This window comes from Mirounga angustirostris, unplaced genomic scaffold (genome assembly GCF_029215605.1).
Source record: "Mirounga angustirostris isolate CCGP_5_RB_7025 unplaced genomic scaffold, mMirAng1.0.hap1 SCAF_7, whole genome shotgun sequence".
NCBI lineage: Eukaryota > Metazoa > Chordata > Mammalia > Carnivora > Phocidae > Mirounga > Mirounga angustirostris.
This window is the reverse complement of record NW_026991715.1, coordinates 75,856,136-75,863,138: the sequence shown is the minus strand read 5'-3', so window position 1 is coordinate 75,863,138 and position 7,003 is coordinate 75,856,136.

The following is a 7,003-nucleotide window of genomic DNA, read 5'->3' as shown; positions in this document are numbered from 1 at the left end:
TATTTTGACCATGATCCTTTCACTGTCGTTTTTATCTAGACATACAAATGCTTTGCTTGTAGGCTTGCATCCTCTACTTGTTGCTCCTATTAAATAACTTTTTCCTACAAGATAATGTAGTTTATACTTGTGCTAAATAACTGTGATAATTGGTAGCCATCGGTCTGTTCTTTGGTGCATAGCTGGCTGTCTTTGAGCTTTCTCCAGAATGCTATAGATCTTTACAGGGTACTAACCAGAAGATAATCACTCTTTTAGTCACGTACTCAGCAAATTTTAAGAAAAAAAGAGTTACCTAATTAAAGAACTTACCACGTAAACCTGCTGCCCTAGAATTTTATCAGCCACTTCCACAAGGTGGTGGGATGAGTTCATTAGGTTCCCAGGGAAAGCACTACCCTGAGGTGTAGGTTTTGTCAAGTCACATTCAATATTCTGAGTGACTAAGGCTCACCATCTCCATTGTTCTTCATCTCTCTTCAGAACATCTCCCTAGAGAGCATCAGACCATATCTTAGTTTGACCTTGATTTGCTGTATGAAGGTCTCAACCATCCTATGCAACTGTAGAAGGCTGGGAATGAGGTAAAGTTCAGAATAACCATGACTTACACAGTTGTGTAATAACTGGGAGTGTGGGAATAACTCCAAAATCTACAACACTTGCAGTGAGTGACTAATACTGTTATATTTTAAATATTTTCATATTATATTTTTATAATATATATACATAATATATATTATAAATAATGATATTAAAATTAGCATTTTTATAACATTTAGAATCAGATTATTATAGCTTAATTCATAAATAAGAGTGCCTCATAACAAAATACTTTACTTGGAATATTTGTCACAATATAACATGCTTCCATTAAAAAAAAGTAACCACTTGAATGAATCAAAAAACAAAATGCTTACTCTAACTGCTGTTGATAGAGGTTTGGCTTACATTACGGAAAAAATACAATGTTCAGATAAGTTTTGCAAATGCTTGATGTTGTCTAAAGATATTGGGGGAGCATACAGATTTTTAAGATAAAATTTTTGTTGACTGAAAGCCTCCACTATGTTTGGAGAGAAGAATAAACATGCAACAATTACATGACAGTACAAAGTAGACTACTAAAGAGCCTGGTACCATTGATCTCATGCTGAGGAACTTCCAAGGACAGTGGGTAAGTGAAAGGCCAGAGTAATTTGGTGAGTTGTGGGGAAGAGGGATTTAGTTGAATAAGGAGACTGAAAATGACCTTGCAAAGAGGAAATCATGTAGAAGATGGATGTAATATGCTATAGTTGGGAAAAGGGTGTTATGCAGCAAAGGAACAAATTAAAAATGATTTTGAAAATTTTTTTGGAATTAACGATGTATTGCAAAAGGAGCAATTGTAGATTTTGAGCACTATAGTGATTTGATTTTAAAGGTGTTGGGAGGGTGCCTGGCTGGCTCATTTGGTAGATCATGCAACTTTTACTTTTTAACATATTTATTTATTTGAGAGAGAGCGAGCGCACACACACACATGCGCACATGTGTGAGCAGGCGGGGCGGGGTTGGGGGGGCCAGAGGGAGAGGGAGAAGCAGGCTCCTCACTGAGCAGGGAACCTTTCAAGGGCCTGGATCTATCCCAGGACCCTGGCATCATGACTTGAGCCAAAGGCAGACATTTAAATGAGCTACCCAGGTGCCCCAGTCATGTGACTCTTGATCTTGGGGTCATGAATTCAAGCCTCATGTTGGGGGTAGACATTATTTTAAAAATTAAAAATTTTTTAAAATTTAAAAATAAAGGGGGTGGGAGGGAGAGCTAAGGGAACTTTGTCAACGTTAGACAATTTTTTGGAAGAAATTGAACAGAAGCTAAAATGTTGCACAGTCATTTTAGGTATTAAGGTTAAGACAGTCTGGGATAGAATCCTATTATACTAGAGGTATAGAGATTCTTGATTACCTTATTTTTATTTTAGAGATGAGAAAGTATTTTCAGACATAAAATTACTTGCCCAAAGTCACATGGAGTAAATAAGATTGGGAGTGACTGGGAAGAAAGATGGAATTTTTGATACATACCAGAAAGGCAAAAAAGTAGAAAAACCAGAGTACTCAAGTGGTTTGGAACTTTGTATCTAGCCCAGGGATTTCTTCTGCAAAGTCACCGAGGTCCACAAACTTTGACTTGTCTTCCTGGTGTGGAGGTATGAGAGGAGACAGTCCTTACAACCAGGTCCAGATTTTGAGTCCTATCCGCCACAAAATTTCTTCCGTTTTTAGAAAACAGGTTTTTTGTTGTTGTTTGTTTGTTTGTCTTTTCCATGATAAACCTTTCATTTTCTCACAGGCCCAAGAAAACCCTTGTCAATAGACTGAAGCCCTGAGTGGAACACTTCTGGTTTTTCATGGGGAGGTGGGAGGGGAGTAGGGTGCTAGGGTGGGGGGCAGTACTTTTTCCCTGAGCTCAACAATACTGAGGTACCTAGAGAGGATGAGAAGAATATATTATATTCTCTAACTTGGTCTTCCCCTAGTTTTCATTTTGTGGAAAAATAGGCCCCCTTTCTATACAGTTTTCTGTTTCCTTTAAACAAATTTTGAAAAGAAATATTTCTTCTGTGTCAACAGGATGCGTGCTAAGTGCAGTACTCTGGTAGTTACTGCACGGGAAGTGAAATGGAAATTATAGTTTACAGTGTGAAATGGATGGGCACAAGGCTTTTATCTTAATGTAAGCGTATCCATAAATATAGCCTGAATTGAATTAAGAGTATCCTAATGATGCAATCTTTACAGGAACCTTCATCTAAAATATATGGAGCTAGGAAATTACCAGCTTGTGCTTGAACCTAACATATCCATCAACTAATCTCAGGTTTAAGTCGTTTATTTACAACCAATAAACATTCTTCCTGGGTTTGTTTTAATCTAATAGTATTAATTTTTTTCATAGTCTAGGTTTTCATTTTATTTTGCTCATCACTGTTGCAAAGATTTAAACATTGAAAGAACTCATACCTCCAGAAACATGTAGCTTCAGTTGGCCTATGTAAACGTGTGTCTCATCCCCCAGCATGCCCTTCCTTTATACAAGACCTCAACTCTTTTCATTTGAGGAGAGGCTCAAAGACTCAGCTGGAGTTTCAGACACCTCTTTTAGGATCAGTCTGATCACTTTATAGCCACAACTTGTATAAAGTTTTTTCTTGAACACCCAGGAAAATAAACTCCTGTCCCAGACAGCAGAAGGTGAGGGTGGGGTGGCGTAGGGGGATGGTTCCTGTGAGAAAATGCAAGGAGAGGGAGAGGAACCAATAATTAGATAACCTTATATGAAAGAAAATATTGTTATAAAGGCCACTGGAAAAATTCACTCCAAAAACAAAACATGTTAAACTATTCTTTTTTTTTTTTTAAAGATTTTTATTTATTTATTTGACAGAGAGAGACACAGCGAGAGAGGGAACACAAACAGGGAGAATGGGAGAGGGAGAAGCAGGCTTCCCGCGGAGCAGGGAGCCCAATGCAGGGCTTGATCCCAGGACCCTGGGATCATAACCCGAGCCGAAGGCAGATACTTAACGACTGAGCCACCCAGGCGCCCCAACATGTTAAACTATTCTTTTCAAAATATATATTATGCTGGATGTCAGCCAGCCACAGTTAAGGCAATCAGTTCAGTTTTCACAGAACACCTATCTAATGACCCAAGGGCTTGGCATTATCTCCAATCTTATAAATGAACATTCAAATTCCCTTACCTTTAAATATCTCTAAGTTTATCCTGAAAATTTAACCTGTCAACTAGTAAAACCTCCTCTGGTGAGATCTTTGGCCTCTGTAGTATTTCTTAAAGAATCAATTTTTACTTTTCTTCAAGACCAAATACCAAGACAGGGCTGCGTAATTGCTTACTTAAAACAGTCAAGATGGCATGGGCTCATTCAGGCCCCCAAATATATATAATATATAATAACAGAAGGTTCAGATAAACAGGTATACTTCCATTGTGCTTTCTGGTTAAGAGTGATGATTCTGACTACCCTGACAAGGATAAAGAGCGGTTCACTAGCAGTTTTATCCGGTGGGGAGGGATATTATTTTAAGAAAGCATTTTTTGTAATATTGTATGAAAATGAGGAGATGTACATTCTTTTAACCTATAAATTGGATATTAATCAATTTTCTAATTATCTGTTCCTGTAGTTAAACAGATTAGTACTTGTTGATGATTTCCTAAATGTAGTGAAATATCAAAGTAAAAATGTCTGAGATAAAGTTATCTTATGTTACCTGTGTCTTTTGAATTTAATTTGTCTGAAGTTGCCTTTCTAACTGACCTTCTCATAAATACCTTGATTCAAACATCTCATTGGTCCTTTCCCAGTTGAGAGTTAACAGAGTTGATGCTAACCAGCCGTTCATTCTTCCTACTGATCTCTTCAGCTTTGTTTAGCTGACACTAAATAGTCATTAGTCATTACCTCTGCAAAGTCAGTTTCTTCCTGGCCTTGCCCTTCTTCACCTTCCGACATACCCCTAGAAACAGTCCTGCTCACAGCCCTGATCCTCTTTTGCCAATCCAGCTCTTAGGCCCTTCTAGCTCCCTTCACCTATCTCCCATTGAAATCTGGAAGGAGCTGCTATCAGTCATTTCCCATTGTTTTTGTAAAGGATATACTTTCTCTACTTAACTACATGACTTTAATTCTTTTTCATTTTATTTATCTCAAATTGTAAATTTTTAAAAAAACATTAGCAAGTAAGTGAAGAAATAGCTTCAGGGAAGATAATCTTCCTAAATTTCATTCTGTTTTCTCCATCCCTTAGTCACTTGGTTCCTAGAGATGAGTAGCCATGACTTGGCTCAGGCTCAGTTACTGCAGGCCTCTTCTTTGGGGAGTCTGCATGCCTGCATGCCTGGAATTTCATCCTTTTCACTACAGCCTCATCTATAGGCCCATTCTCCTGATTTACCTATTCCAGCCTCCTCCTCCGGGACAGAGCAGATCATGAAGTGGGGAGGCAAGGAGAAGAGTGTTCTCTTCTGTTCTCTCCTGTTTTTAACTAAAGATGATTCTTTGATGCATTTATTATGTGTTTTAACATGCTGCATGTTATTTCAATTGGTGACCCCCACTTCCTTACCCTTTTTGTGCCTGTAATGAGCCACTTACTGGAGTGATAGGAATGAATTTTCTTTTCCTTGCCAGCAAAATTATTGTTTCCATAGATTTTTTGTTGCATTGTGCATGAAATGGTGCAAAATATACCACCTTGATTTCTTTTTTTTCTTCTTCTTTTTTTTAATTTATTTGACAGAGAGAGACACAGTGAGAGAGGGAACACAAGCAGAGGGAGCGGGAGGGGGAGAAGCAGGCTTCCCGCTGAGCCGGGAGCCCGATGTGGGACTCGATCCCAGGACCCTGGGATCATGACCGGAGCCGAAGGCAGACGCTTAACGACTGAGCCACCCAGCCGCCCTACCACCTTGATTTCTTACATTTTCGGAGTTCTGTACTCCCTGGAAGCTTAGTAAGTGTGCTGTTACCCTGAGCCTTCCTCTTTTACCATTGGGTAATAAGTTTTGAATACTAAATATGTCAGTTGGATGCCATTTCTCACACTTCTGGGTAGTACTCTAACAGGATGTGTAAAGACAACATTTTGGTTTTCACTGTAGTCATCTACCCTTGTTCTAATACTTGAATTTTTCTTTTGGCATGGGCCTACAGATGGTTGAGGTTGACAGTGAAATCTAGCATGTGAACCATAGAATCTGTATGAAATAGACATATTGCATAGGGGTTTCTTAAGCTTTTCCATCTCCTTCAGGTACTTTCTGCATCAAAGAGAATAGTGAGAAACCACTGAGTTGTTTTTTTATGTCTTACATCAGAACTCTAGGGTGAGAAGTCTTTATGGGTGGACAAGGGGAAGAAACGTTTAGCAGAGGATTTGGAAAATTTCTGCTGAAGCTTTGGACCTGATCCGAAAGAAGAAACTATACTATCCAATTGGAATGTTGTACAGTCCCCTTTCTAGAATTCTTTTTTCATTTCTTAAAATATAACTCAGTAAAGATCATGATACTTTTATAGAATTATCTTTGCAAAGCTGTTTTGGGGTTCTCTAAGCAGACTCTTACAGTTTGCCTTCTTTAGAAAAATCTTGGGGAAGTTTGAGATTAATTTTCTTAACAAACTCTGAGTTAGCATTAGTGATGAGTATCTTTGAATTCACCCTATAATTTGTGTCTCTCATATTGTTGAAAGGATATGAGGTTTACTGTGGAATTAGAAGTGATCTATTTGAAGACCAGTCCAGCTTTTAGGAAATAAGTGTATGACTTTTTAAAAGGCTAGAAAATGTGTGATAATATTTGTGGTCATTTGTAATATAGCCACAGAATCATAGATGTTAGATCTGAAAGAAAGCATCCTACTCAGCCCCCTAGATTTTCTAGATGAGAACTGTTAGCCCAGAGATGAGTGACTTCTTCAAAGTTATACAGGTAACAAAAATCAAAGCCTAGATCTTACTAATATTCAATTCAGTGTTCCACCACACAAAACAACCAAAATATTTTTATGTACTGCTAGAATTAAATTTATGCTCATAAAAAGTCCATTTATTGATTGAAATCTGAGCATCAACCAATTTTTATATTATCAGTCTCATTCCTTTGAGAATTCCTGTTCCTCTAATGGGAACCTTAAATATCCTGGTTTCCAATTTAGTATCACACTGAAAGTACTTGCATTCATTTATACATTGTGTCCAATCACTGTATAGTAATAGGCTTTTTGTCTACAAACCATCTAGTTTCTCTTTTAACTCATGAATGGCAAGGATACTGATGATCTCTTATTTGGCTCAGCCCATGTAAAGTACATTTTGGGACCCTAAATAAGTGTCTTAACATAAAGTGCTACTTCTTTCAAGTTCTTTTTTTTTAATAGTATCTTTGCACAGTGGGGCAGCCCCATGTCTCTGTTGTGTGTAACAT